Source organism: Balaenoptera physalus, assembly GCF_965194825.1.
Source record: "Balaenoptera physalus genome assembly, chromosome: 13".
Classification (NCBI taxonomy): Eukaryota; Metazoa; Chordata; class Mammalia; order Artiodactyla; family Balaenopteridae; genus Balaenoptera; species Balaenoptera physalus.
The window spans coordinates 10,337,701-10,351,999 of record NC_138892.1 but is presented as its reverse complement, the minus strand read 5'-3'; the positions used below and the strand labels follow the sequence as shown (position 1 = coordinate 10,351,999).

General features: G+C 49.4%; 1 protein-coding gene and 1 pseudogene across 4 annotated transcripts in view; both read right to left on the bottom strand.

Moving 5' to 3' along the window:
- The window catches only part of PLA2G6 (phospholipase A2 group VI), a 51,335-nt gene extending 49,130 nt beyond the window's left edge, over positions 1-2,205 (bottom strand). The window contains exon 1 of one of the 3 annotated variants that reach the window (XM_082420004.1): positions 2,112-2,205. The gene's annotated coding sequence lies outside the window, so the exon portion shown is untranslated. The remainder of the gene's footprint in view (positions 1-2,111) is intronic. The other 2 variants (XM_082420002.1, XM_082420005.1) reach the window with 2 other exon arrangements.
- A 9,914-nt stretch (positions 2,206-12,119) lies between these two features.
- Positions 12,120-13,894, bottom strand: LOC309640813 (succinate dehydrogenase [ubiquinone] cytochrome b small subunit, mitochondrial-like; annotated as a pseudogene). The gene is made up of 2 exons: positions 13,637-13,894; positions 12,120-13,429 (listed from the first exon to the last, which is right to left on the bottom strand). The product of its transcript is annotated as a succinate dehydrogenase [ubiquinone] cytochrome b small subunit, mitochondrial-like (transcript).
- Between the last annotated feature and the right edge of the window lie 405 nt (positions 13,895-14,299).

Sequence of the window (14,299 nt, the reverse complement as noted above, 5' to 3'; positions counted from 1 at the left end):
GTGAAGCTTGTAACACAAGACCTCCCCTTCACTACAGCCCCTACCTCCTCCCACACACACCCAGTACATACATGCAGACACACACACACACACACACACACACACACCGAATTTAAATTCCTCCTTCCTTTATCTCTTGGTGATGTCATTCTGCTGAGAAGGAAATTCCCTTTTTTTTTTTTTTTTTTTTTTGAGATCACAGTCTTTTTTTTTTTTTTTAATTTATTAATTTATTAATTTATTTTTGGCGTGTTGGGTCTTCGTTTCTGTGCGAGGGCTTTCTCTAGTTGCGTCAAGCGGGGGCCACTCTTCATCGCGGTGCGCGGGCCTCTCATTATCGTGGCCTCTCTTGTTGTGGAGCACAGGCTCCAGACGTGCAGGCTCAGTAGTTGTGGCTCACGGGCCCAGTTGCGCCGCGGCATGTGGGATCTTCCCAGACCAGGGCTCGAACCCGTGTCCCCTGCGTTGGCAGGCAGACTCTCAACCACTGCGCCACCAGGGAAGCCCGGAAATTCCCTTTTGAGGATACTGTCATTTAATAAGAAAGTAACCCACAGAAGGGAAAAGGTGCCCTGGACACTTAGACAACAGTAGTGACCCTTACAGAGCACAGCAATCCCACCACAGGCTCTGGTGTTATAAAGTACTCTCTTCAGATTCTAGCTCCAACCACATCAGTTGGTGTGAACTCAGGCAACTCAATTGCCCTCTCTTCCTTATTGTGTTAAATGGGAGTAACATTGGCTACGAAGGTAGCCTAGAACATAGCAAACAGTCCACTAATATTTATGAAATAAATGAGGAATGAATGAATAAATGGTAAGAATAACATATAAAAGAGTCTGACTCATAGCAGATGGTCAATAAATCTGCCAAATGCTAAACGCGAAGACTTGTCTTTCCCGCCTTGATTTTTCATTCTATCCCTTTCCCTTTTCTGCCAATGACACAATAGCAAACCCATGCATTTGTACAGGACCATGCTGGTTACAAAGCTTTGCCTTCTACATTTTCTCAAATTTTGAACCTCATGGCAGCCTTAGGAGGGCAGGAAATACAATCCCCCTGTCACAGATGAGGAAACTGAGACTCAGACAGGAAACGGCCTACAAACTCCAGGAAATTTTTAAGGCAGAGACAATAACAAAAACACTGCATTCAGCCCAAGGGTGGAGCATCTGTGGTGCCAAACCAAACTTGCCTGACATCCTGTTGGGTGGGTAACAGGGCAGGTGAAGGGAAAGACTCAGAAGTTTAGGGGAAGGGAAGGTATTTGAGGTCATGTGAGTAGTCCATACAAAAAATGAGCACAGATCCCTGAGCCCTGTGCCCTCCCTGTCCCACACCCACTGGCCTGCCCGTTCCAGTCACATGGTCACAAGGGTCACACACTTCCTGTCACCAGCTTCCAGGTCATCAGTGGGAGCAGGAGGTAGACACAGGATTGGGGGATTGGGAGACTCTGGGGTGACTAGGCTATGGGAAAGGAGGGAGCATGGGGGGGCGTAGGCACAGATGAAATCTGGAGGCACCTGGGAGACAATAAGCAGGGAGAAGCAGGGGGTCGGGGAAGAGTGATGGAGAACAGGGCAGAGAGATGGAGGGACACAGAAGACAGAGATGCAGTGGGGGATCGGGTGGGAACACACAGAGGCGGAAAAATCGGGAGCGCTTAGAAAGGCACAGAAAGAAAGATGGGAACAATGAATGGGAACCAGAGTGAAAGCTGGGGGCACTAAGAGGCACTGAGAGTTGGGGGACGACGGGAAGGGGTTGACTCAGAAAGTGAGAGACGGGATAGAGGAGAGACGCACAGGGAAGAAAGAGGTACTGAGGGGGAACCCAGGGTCGGAGCTGGGGTCCCTGAGGGAACACAAGTTAGAGATGAGACAAGAGCGGTCACAGGATGGGAGTTGGGGACGCTGGGGGATCAAAGGGTGGAAGCTGGGGGCATTTAGGGGTCAAAAAAGGGTTAATGGAGGACATGCCTCGGAATCGGGGAACAAGAGGGAAACCCGCGGGACGGTCGCGGTGGAGCCCAAGGAGTCTGGGGCACCGAGGAGGTTTGGGGAAGGTGCCCCTGGCCCCGCCTTCCCCGCGCCGTCACTCACCTCGGCTTACTCAGCACTTCTACTTCCTTCTACTTCCGCAAACAGACGAGCCCCAGGCCACGTGACAAACCCGGCCACGGCTCTCCGCCAGTCACTGAAGCCTGTGCTTCGCGAGAGGAAGGCAGGGGCGGGGCTCCGCCCTCTTATGTAACTGCCCAATGGAAGGGGCTCCCATGGCCGAGGGAGGCCGGGCTTTGGGCTGAGCCAATCCTCGGCGGCGGGGTGCGGCCACGTCTGTGCGGGGCGGAAGGTGCGCGTTGCCGCTCCTTGGCAGACCTGTTAATGGGGGGCAGGGGTCTCACCGTTCTCCGCCCTCCGCCCACTGAAACGGTCAGAGGCCTGAAGTCTGAGCCTGACTTTTACTACGGCTCGTAAAGACAAAAACAAAACCAACAAAGATGTGTTAGGGCATAACACGCAGGAACCTGCTTTGATTTTGCCGGGTACCTCCAAGCTAAGGTTGCCAGATTTAGCAAATAAAAATACGGGATTAAATTTCGATTTCAGCTGAACAACCAATGATTTTTTAGTATAAGCAAAAAATACTTAGTTATGGTAAAAAAAATTATTCCTTGGTTTCTGGCAGCCCTTCCCCAAGCCGATCTCAGGAAATATTTCAGCACTTTTAGTAGAAACTTGGGCAAATGACTTGGTCTCTGTGAACTCCTCATCTGAGAGTGAGCACAGTAATACTTCACAGGGTTGTTATGATGACTAGAGATAAATTAGTCCCCCTGCCTGCACATAGTGGGATTTCAATAAATGACAGTTGTGGGACTTCCCTGGTGGTTGGTCCAGTGGTTAAGACTCAGCTGTCCCTATGCAGGGGGCCTGGGTTGCATCCCTGATCAGGGATCTAGATCTCACATGCCGCAACTAAGAGTTCGCATGCTGCAACTAAATATCTCGCGTGCTGCAACAAAGATCCCGTGTGCCCCAACAAAGACTGGAGACAGGCAAATAAATAAATAAAAATACTAAAAAATAAATGACAGTTGTTATCATTAGTAATGCTGAGAATGCGTTAAATAGAAGGGAGGAGGCTGGGTTTTAGTCACAAATCTGCTTCTGACTGAACAGATCATGTCCCCTGTCCAGCCTGCCAGGCTTGGTTGGACACATTTTCTTCCCCCTAATCATTCCCCAACCCTAGACCTAGATAAATTATCCAAACTACTCTCTGTTGGCATGGGAAGGGTAGTTTCTGTTTGTTATTCCTGTGAATAGAAGAATATTTCTGCCTGTCTGTCCCAAGATATTAGTGCCCAGACTGGGGCAGCCAATGTAACTGGGGCAAGATTTAGTTAAGAATCTAGACAAGTTAATAAAACTAACCACAGTAACTACTATTTGTACAGAGCTTTGCCAGTTACAAAGTAACTTGACTTCACATCCACCATCTGGGGATTGTAGTTACTCTTGTTTGTATTTCACGGGTGAAGAAACTGTTCCTTTAAACTAAGATTAAAATTTTGTTCGGAGTTTCAGCTTTGAGTTGAGAGAATGGGAAGAAGACTCAGAATTCTCAGTGAAATGTATCTTGCCCTCCGCACCCCAAACAATTAAAGTTAGGGCTATGGTTATCAGGGAATTTGCAAAAGGTCAGGTATTCCACCCACTGCTGAGCAATCTGACCTGGGAAACCTCAGAGGTTCAACAAGATGAGTCCCATTCTTCAGCAAATACTCTCCAGTATTCAAGGTGAGTCTACAAGGCAGGTTTGGCAACACAGACACACAACTGAATCTGAAATGCAGAAAAGGCCAAGGAAGAGAGATCAATCATCTGGATCAATGTTTAGAAACACTAAAAGATCCATAGAGGAAATTAATAAAATAGGGTAGAAAGAAAGTAATAAATAGAAGAAAATAATACAATAGACTCAAGGCCTGATGAAGTTGAGTGCCCCTCCCTTGGGTGTTTCTGGTGAAAACTATTAAATGAGTGGGTAAAGCAAGAGATGAAGAACCCGGAGTTAGTAGGTAGCACTGAATGAGCAAGCAGTGGAAAGGGAGGGGGCAAGTAAGCACCGGGAAGGTACTCCTTTCGGTTTCTGCTGGATTTTGCTTTGGAGCAGTTCAAGTCAAAGAGCTTCTCTTGAGGGGCTGTGCTAGACCCTGCAGCTACAATCATCCCAGAGCCCAAAGTCGACCCAAGTCCCCTCCTCAAAGAGTTAGATGGAAATTAACGAACATGCTCATGGTGAATTTTACACTTTTACCTTGTTTGAGCCTCACGACAATCCTGAGAAGTAGTACTATTATCTCCACCTTATAGATGGAGAAACCAAGATTCTGTCAGGGGAAATGATTCACAGAGTCACATGTCAATGAGAGGCAGAACCAGAATCAAGACCTGTCTTGACTTTTCTTTCCCTACACTGCAGGAGGACCTACTATGTGTCAAGCAGTGTTCTTGGTGCTGAGGAAACCACAGCGAAGAAAACAGACAAAATCCTTGCCCTAACAGTGTTCACAGTCTTGTTGGGAAAGACAGACAATAATCAAGACAGAGAGGTCAGACATAGAGTGTGTTTTGCTAAAGTCTTTGGGTGAAGTGTCATGATATTACCATCTTACTTTCAAAAAACCTAGTGTGTTGAATCTGGGGTTGTGTACATGAGTGCCTTTGTACTCATCCTTCCATTTTCTGTGTGTTTGAACATTTTTATAATTAAAAAGTTGGGAAAAAATACAGTGTGTTAGAAGGTGATAAATGCTATGGGGTAAAAGCAGGGAGGGGAGACAGGGGAGGATTGCAGCTTTAAAAGAGTGGCCTGGGGGACTTCCCTGGTGCTCCAGTGAGTAGGACTCCACGCTCCCAATTCAGGGGGCCCGGGTTCCATCCCTGGTCTGGGAACTAGATCCTGCATGCATGCCACAGTGAAGAGTCCTCATGCCACAACTAAAGATCCCACGTGCTGCAACAAAGACCCGGCACAGCCAAAATAAATAAAATTTAAAAAAAAAAAGAGTGGTCAGGGAAGGCCTGATTGAGAAGGGAGACTTTTTTTTTAAAATCTTTATTGGAGTATAATTGCTTTACAATGGTGTGTTAGTTTCTGCCTTATAACAAAGTGAATCAGCTATACATATACATATATCCGCATATCTCCTCGAGAAGGGAGACATTCAAATAAAAACCTGAGGGAGACGAGGGAGCCAGCCCTGTGATAACCCAGGAGAGTGTTCCAAATGGAGGGAACAGCAAGAGCAAAGGCCCTGAGACAGGAGTCTCCTTGACTTGTTTCAAGAAAAACAAAGAGGCTATTAAGGCTGGAGTAGAGTGAGAGAGAGTGTAGTTGGCAATGAGGCTGAAGGGAAATCAGGGCCTGTAGGACACTGTGGACAGTTTTTAAACTTTAGCTTTCACTCTGAGGGAAATGGGGAGCCACGGGAAGTTTTTGAGCACAGGAGTGACCTGTCAGACTTACATTTTAACAAACTGTGTCTGTTCTGTAGGAATAGACTGTAAGGGCAGGGCAGAGGCTGGGAGACCAGTGAGGAGGCTCTTGCAGCAACCCAGGTGAGAGACGATGGTGTGACCACCATCCCATTTAATCATCACAACTGTAGAATCATTACAATCAGGGTTTGTATTATGATAAAATGTGTAAGGTACAGAGGGCTTTGGGAGAAGGCATGGTTGAACTCTGTCTTCTGGGAAGATTTGTGAGATGACTCTTGAACAGGGGTGGGCAAACTATCCCACCTGCCACCTGTTCCAGGAAATAAAATTTTATTGGAACACAGCACCATTCGCTTATGTATGAATATGCTTTCTACAGTGGCAGAGTTGAGTCATCATGACAGAAACTGTATGGCCCACAAAGCCTGAAATATTTCTATTTGGACCTTTACAGAAAAAAAAAAAAATTTACCAACCCTTGATCTTAAGTTGGGTTTCAAAGGTTGAATAGGAGTTTGCCAGGTGGATTAGGAAAGTAAGAAAGCCAGGTGGAAAGAGCCATATGGGCAAAGGTCAACATCATGAGATTGTGTGGATTGTTTGGGGAACGGCAAGATGTCAAGTGTTGCTGGAACCTGGTACGTGAACAGGTGAGTGGGCAGGTGAGCCCCAGAGGCAAGGCACGAAGGGTCACGAGTGCCAGGCTGAGGATGAGGGCCTTGCCCTGTGGGCAATGGGAGCCCCGGAATGGTTACAGGCAGGGAATTGACTAGAAAAAAAAATCATTCTGCTGCAGTGGAAGAGGTGACTGAAGGGCACAGAGGCCACAAGGCAGCTGTGTAATGATTACACTAATGAGGTGGCTCTGATTTGAGGAGGGGGCCATCGGGGCTTGTGCCCTCCTCAGGGAGGAAACAAGTTCAGGTGACCTTGAGCTGTGAGGCTGCAGCCACGTGTGCTCCCAGCCTAAGGGGGGACAGCCAGTCCTGGCCAACAAAGGCAGGATTTCCCCACATGGGGGGAGGGGTCCCTCAGCCCAGCTCAGGGGCTCACAGGACAGACTGTGGGCTGAGGGGAGGCTGGTTCTCAGGGCCAGGGGGCCAGGGAAGCTTGGCTAAGAAGCTGGCCTGAACCTGTGTCCTGAAGGACGGGGAGGGTTTGGAGAGACTGCTGAGCAGGCGGCATTTCAGACAAAGATGCAGCCCATGTGCTGGTGATCATGCAGGATATGGCTTCTCAGGACGGGGTCCAACGGGGGGTTCATGAGGGTCAGAGTGTGCAAAGCCTTCATCCCTTTCTTCTTTCTCCTGGGCTTCTCATCCTCACTTAAGTTTCTTCAGTCAGCAATTATGATTTATTCCCCCCTGTGCCGTGCAGCATGCGGGATCTTCCCCCACCAGGGATTGAACCCGTGTCCCCTGTAGTGGAAGCGCGGAGTCTTAACCACTGTACCACCAGGGAAATCCTCAGCCAGCAATTATGAAGTGCCTACTACTGTCCGCGTGGCCTCACTCCTGATGGTGTGGGGTCGCATGAAAGGTATTCATTCCTGTCCTTAAAGTTCACAATTGAATACAAAGTTGCCTCAAATACAGAGATAATTGTTTGTTGTGAAAAAGCACTGGAATAAAGGCAAATACGGTCTTCCTGAAGAAATCACGAAATGACAGAGGATGATGTTCCAGACTCTGTCAGGCAGGATAGGCTAGGGAACGCTGCAGTAACGAACAACCCCACAGTCTCGTTGGCTTAACAGGAGTTAACATCTTTGTTCACACTGAATGCCTGATGTGGGAGGGTGGGGGTGGGGCGTTCTGTTTATCAAAGTCACTCGGGAGCCCAGGCCGAGGGGGCTCCTGCTCCACACGGGGCTGGGGATGCGGTGAATCAGGCCCTGGGTCTTAAAGCCGCCGCTCAGAAGTGACACGTGAGTCTTCTGCACATTTCACTGGCCGAAGCGCATCACATGGCCATACCCAACCTCAGGGGAGCTGGGAAATGCAGTCCTACCAGGCGGCCAGAAGAAGAGGAACCAGGATAGTTGCAAATATCCCAAATAACTACACTGATTGACAAGGCAACGAGGTTCTGTTTTTGTTTGTGATGACAGAAACCTCCCTGCTTAATCAACTGTAAATCATATTCCCAGTCAGTCTTCAGCTTAAAGTTTTCTAAAATGTATATAAATTAATTTAATATGGCAATACCACCATAATTTTAGAGCTTTCTGGAAGAGAGGACTGAGTAAGAGGGACAGGGTTCTATGGGATTAAGAAGAAAGAGACCAGAATGAGTCAGGACTCTCTTGATGGTAAGCCACAGAAACCCGACTCAAATTAGCACAGGCAAACAGGCAAAAAGACTGGAAAGTAACCAGAGAATCTCCCAGAATCCAAGAAAGAGGTGACCAGCCAAATGCTGGAGGGACCTCACGGTGAGCCTTAAGCAGGCCCTCCACGGCCTCTGTCTTTCAGCACATCCATCTCACTCTCTTCTCTGGCTTCTTCTGCCCAGGACTGAGGAACGTAGCCCCCTCACCACCTACAGCTCTCAGTACTGGGAATGGACTGAGCTTCTTCCCTTACTTCCTGGAAACGACTCTCACTGAGTCAGCTTGGGCTGTGTGCCCACCCCCGAGCTCATCAGCTCTGGCAGCTCCCACCCTAGCTGGGCATGCACAGAGCTATCAGGAGAAAAGAGGGTGCTGGGCACACAGCATCCTACAGAGGCCCTTTCAGCCCTCAAGGAGGTGATTCCAGGATAGAGAAGACCACCAGAGGCCAAGAGCAGAGAGGGGGGTCTGAAGCCTTGGGTGATGACAGGGGCCAGGCACGTTGAGTGAGGTGGCAGGGAGAGGAGGTGAGGTCCCGAAGAAAGAACATGGGCAGAACCCACTGGACAACCAAGCGTGTTTGAATTATCCTGGATGATCTACATTCTGTCCTGGTGGTCCTCGTTTATGTCCCAGGGGCTCCCGAAACTCTGCTGCAAATCACACGTTTGTCAGCAGGCTGAATCGAATAGTCTCTGGGACGCAGTAGTCATCAAGGGGAATGGCAGGGACTCCCTGAGGATCCTGCCACTGGTGGTCAGGCAGGGCACGGCGGACAGCCAGCGAGTGGACACAGCCTCCACTATCAGGGCAGAAGGACCTTCTAGGAAATTAACCATACCCTCTCCCTCCCTCCCTCCCTCCCCTGCCCAGCCTGCCCCACTGCTCCAGCCTAGGACACGGCCCAGCCCCAGCAGAGCAAGGGCAACTCCTCCATTCATCTAGCAAATAGTTACTGTGCCACAACTGCATGACGGCCGGGGCTAGGCACTGGGGACACAAAAATGAAAAGATGTAGTCCTAGTCCTTAAAGAACTTGTGGATTAAGAGGAGAAGACAGGGCTTCCCTGGTGGCGCAGTGGTTGAGAATCCGCCTGCCAATGCAGGGGACACGGGTTCGAGCCCTGGTCTGGGAAGATCCCACATGCCGTGGAGCAACTGGGCCCGTGAGCCACAACTACTGAGCCTGCGCATCTGGAGCCTGTGCTCCGCAACAGGAAAGGCCGCGATAATGAGAGGCCCACGCACTGCGATGAAGAGTGGCCCCCACTTGCCACAACTAGAGAAAGCCCTCGCACAGAAACGAAGACCCAACACAGCCATAAATAAATAAATAAATAAATAAAAATTAAAATGGATATTTCTAAAAAAAAAAGCGCCATAAAAAAGAGGAGAAGACAGCCACAAAAACACGGAACACGAACTCAGAGGGAAAAGTGCCATCATGCAGGGGGCCATCCCTACTGTGAGGGCAGGAGCCTGGGTCCGCCCGGGGGTTATTCGGGAAGCTCGCTGAAGAACGTGACCTGTGCGCTGGCTATTGAAGGACAAGCTGCAACTGGGGAGGGAGTTTCCGGTCGAGGGGTCTACAAGAGCCAAAGCGTGGCGGTATGGAAGAGCCCAGAGGGAGGGGTGAGAGCTGGGCAGTCAGAGGAGGCAGAGGCCAGGCCTAGAAGGTCTGTGGAGAGGTCTCAACTTTGTTCTGAAGGCAGTGGGGTGCCACGGAAGTTTCTGAGCCCAGGAGTGTCCGGGTCCAATTTAGGTTTTAGAAAGCTCTCTCTACTTTCCCCCTGGAGGCTGGATTAGAAGGTGCTGGAGGCAGGGAGACCAGGCAGGAAGCCGTTGCCATGTCCAGGAGGAGAGATGCTGTGATTTGAACTGAGACCATGGCTGAGCAGAGAGAGAGCATGGAGGGAAGCTTAGGAGGCCACGGGGACTTGGTGACGGGTCAGCTGTGGGATTGAGGGACGGGGGTGAGGCAAGGATGGTGGCCTGGTTTCTCTCTAGGGTGATTGAGTGGAAGGTGGTGTCACCAGCCCATCTGAGAAGTGTGTGGTGTGGGGAGCAGGGGTGCAGGCTGGGAGGGTGACGCTGAGTGGCGCTGTGACTGTGGTGGGTTGGACATACCGGGAGGGGTGGGAGGGATGGGGGGGAGGGCAGGGGGAAATCCACACCTACTGTGCAGCTGTTTAAGAAGATCTGGCCCCTGAGACACAGAGGCGAGCAGGTGAGAGATTAGGGAGTCATCAGCATCAGATGCCGCCTGGACTCTTGAGGGGGAATGAGATTCCCCTGGGAGAAGAGACAGGGGCAAAGGCCGAAGCTCTGAGCATCACTGATCACTGAGAGGTCAAGAGGAACCAGAGACGGAGACTGAAAAAGGAGGAGGGAAACCCACGCCTTGGAACCCAGGGGCCAGAGTGTATCAAAAGGAGGAGGGGAGGGAGCAACAAGGTCCAGGGCTGTCAAAGGACAAGACAGATTAGGACGGAACACGGACCCCGGATTTAGCAACAGAGAGGTCGCGCGGACCTCAGCAAGAGTCCCTTCAGAGGACTGTGGGGACCGGAGCGAGGCTGGGAGGGGAGGGGGCAGGGAGGGCTCAGAGGCAGTGAGTGGAGACGACTCGAGCGTCTGGCCATAAAAGGGAAGAAAAGGCAAAGGTGGGGGGCGGGTGGAGGAGTGAAATGTAGAGGGGTGGGTGTTACAGATGGCAGCCGCTTGGGGAAATTTCGGGGCTGAGAGGACAGGAGCCGGAGGGTGAGTCTGAGGGTCCAGGAGAGAAGAGAGGGAGGTAGCTTTGGGGCCGGAGGAGGGACAGCTTGCGCCGGGACCGAGAGGGAGGGGATGAACAGTGCAGGGAGCTGAGGCCGGGCCTCGCAGGTGGGGGTGTGGACCAGGCCAGCGAGAATGGGGGCTGGAGAGGGGAGGCGGTGATGAGGGACCCCGAGGGCCTGGCTGTGACTGGAGGATGACTTCGCAGTGGAGTCTTGTTGCTGTGGGTGTCGTGTTCGTGCTGGTAGTTTCTCTCCGAAGCCCAGAGCAGCTGGGGTGGGGGGGGGGCGCGGGGAGGGGCAGAAGGGCAGCAGACAAATGAGGTGCCCAAGGTTATGGGTTTACAGGCTCGGGGCACGGAACGGAGTGGCAGATTTCCAAGTATACTGAAGCTGTCAGGAGGAAAAAGGTTTTAGTGGGAAAATATGATGGAGGAGTGGGAGAAAAAAGGGCACCTGTACAGTTCTAAGTCTCAGGGCCCTAAAGTGTCAGTTTGCAGAGTACATGAATAGACAATTCACAGAGAAGAAACTCAACTGATGAACAAAAGTATGGGAATGTATCCAAGCCTATTCATATTCAGAGAAATGTAAATTTAAACAAGACCATGTTATTTGCCTAGAAAATTAGCAGAACTTAAAAAATGGGAACAGGGACCTCCCCGGTGGTCCAGTGGTTAAGACTCCGTCCGTGCTTCCATTGCAGGGGGCATGGGTTCGATCCCTGGTTGGGGAACTAAAATCCCACATGCCATGCGGCGTGGCCATAAAAAAAAAAAAAAAAAAGGAACACCCAGGGCTGATGAAGCGGCAGTGAAAAGCTCATATTCACACAGAGGTCATGAGGGCCTTTATTCACTGGGGTGTCCTGAGCAAATGGCATTGCCTCTCCGAGCCTCAGTTTCCTCATCTGCGCAGTGGGGACAAGAAACACACTCATTTCACAGCATTTTGTGAGATAAAAGGTTCACAAGGGAAGTGTCTCATAAACGGGACAACAGTAGTTACTACCATTGTCTGGATTTGTTCAAACTCATTTTTCTCCCTGCTGGACAATCTAGCCCAGACCCAGGACCCCTGCAGACAGCAGCCCAGTGCAGGGATACCCTCTGCCAGCCACTCCCTAGTTTGCCTTATGCTTTAAGAGTAGGAAGGAAGAAGAGGGGGAGGAGGGTACAGGATTCCGCCTCAGGAGGAATGGCCCACGTGACAGGGGACATCTCTCTCCAACAAAGCCCATGGTTATGCCTGGCCCTGGGCGGTGGGAGAGAGCATGGCCCTTGAGTCAGACCACCTGAGTTCAAGTCCTCCTCTGCTGCGGACTAGCTGTGTGATATTGGGCAAGTTTCCTCACCTCTCAGAGTCTCAATTTCCTCACCTGCAACATCTAACTCCTAAGATGTGGGAAGAAGATTAAGGGCATCAGGCACACAACACCCGGCCACAGGAGGGTACTCCCTGGACAGCTAGTGAACCCATAAATCAGTCAGAACCTCAGCTTGCCTTATTTATTTGCTTTTTATTATACAGCATTTGATTTTTAAAAAACTTTACCTTCATAGAGTACATTTTCACATTAGAGATTCCCACAGTGGGAAAACAACAACTTACTACTTATAATTTTATATTTGTGGACAGATTATTTTAGGACCAGTAAAACAAACACATTTGAGGATTAAGTCTCAGTTTAGAATCTGTAACAATTCGAAATATCTATAAAGGGACCTCTTCCCTACATGGAACTTCTCTATATTCAGAAACTCTCCAGGCTCTTCTTCCTAGGATTTAGAAATCAGTAATGTGAAATATCAGCATTTCTAATTTTCAAATTTCCCTAGGACACATAACCATTGGTAACTGGTATCAACTGAACAGAGAGGGGATGTTTGCAAAAACTAAACACTGCCTAATTTTCTGCAAAGTCTTTACTTACGAAATAACAGTATTTCCCTTTCTCCATCATCCTAGGACAAATATAGATGCTTGATCGGATATTGAGAGTAATAAAGCTGAATTCCCTCTAAGAGTTTGATAAATTAAAAGGCAAAAGCTCATATATAATGTTTAGTTATACTGTGAGTCTTGTGAGAAGTTGAGAGACACCCCATTAACTCCCCAGCATACAGAACTCAGTCTGACAGCTTCTTGGATACAATTCCTCTCACATCTTTCCTCAAAGATTACATTCTAAAAATAACCAGGTGGGGACTTCCCTGGTGGTCCAGTGGTTAAGAATCCGCTTTCCAATGCAGGGGATCCCACATACTGTGGGGCAACTAAGCCCTCGCACTACAACTATTGATCCCATATGCCACAACTAGAGAGAAGCCCGCGCACCGCAAGGAAAGATCCCGCGTGCACAACTAGGACCCGACGCAGCCAAAAAATTAATTAATTAATTAATTATTTAAAAAATTTAAAAATTTTAAAAAAATAACCAGGTGATTAGGAGAAGAGGTTTGTCTCACCAGTGGACTTATCTGTTATTTCCTTGTTATTGTGAGTTGAATGGCATGACGGAGCAAAGGCGAGGTGGTCTACAATCAATTCTCAAGGTATTATGTCTAAAGGGTCAGAGATTCCACAGCATAGCCACAGCTTTGCAGATGCCCGCATCATGATAGTTGAAATAACAAAGCCCACCCAGCAAAGGTGAAAGCTGAGGGCACCAAAAGGCCTGCCTTGACAGCTTTCTGCCATGCATCCCCTCGAACATACAGCTGGTCCAATGCCCTGGTGACTATGGAGAGGGAGGGCTGCCGCCAGGAAGTAGTGCATCGCAGAGTAAGGATTCAAATAAGCAGCTGGGGGACTTCCCTGGTGGTCCAGTGGATAAGACTCCACTCTCCCAATGCAGGGGGCCCGGGTTCGATCCCTGGTCCGGGAACTAGATCCCACATACATGCCGCAACTAAGAGTTTGCATGCCACAACTAAGGAGCCCGCCTGCCGCACCTAAGACCCAGTGCAACCAAATAAATAAATATTAAAAACAAAACAAACAAACAAAACACAAATAAGCAGCTGGAAGTAGGCCCAGGAGCAAAACACTGACAATCCTCTCACCAATCCAGTGGAGAGATGCAGCCTTGGAAGCAGAATGGTGGTTGGGTGACAGATGAATGTGCTGTATTCCACACCATCCTGGGGTAGGTCGGTCTCCTGGAGAAATGCTGAGACCTGAGCCAGTCTGACCACTGGGATTTAGAGGAACAGAGCTCGCCCTCCTCCGGCACTGCAGAGGACACTCAGCCTCCAGAGAGTCCCCATGTCGCTCCTGAAGGCTCAAGGTCATCCCCAGAACATCAGCTTTAAAATGAAGATGATCGTTTCTGCACCACCGTTCTGCCTCATTGGGGAGGGCTATGGTAAGAAGGAAAAGTTGAATTTATAAAGATATTGAAATGTGATAAAAAGTACAGATAATTTTTTTCGGATGATTGGTTTGTTTAGCAGTGGGAGAAAAGATACACTATGGGAAAATATATATTATGCAAACAGGTCTTAGGCATTTAGCACTGTGCCTGGCTCAAAGGAAGCATCTCATGAACGTAATAGGAATAAGTATAGTCAGAAGTAATAAGCAGTAAGAAGAAACTGATACGGGCCATGCGGTGGGTGGAAGAACTGGGACAAGATAAGGTGCCTGAAGGTGCCGAAAGGGATGCTTCTGAT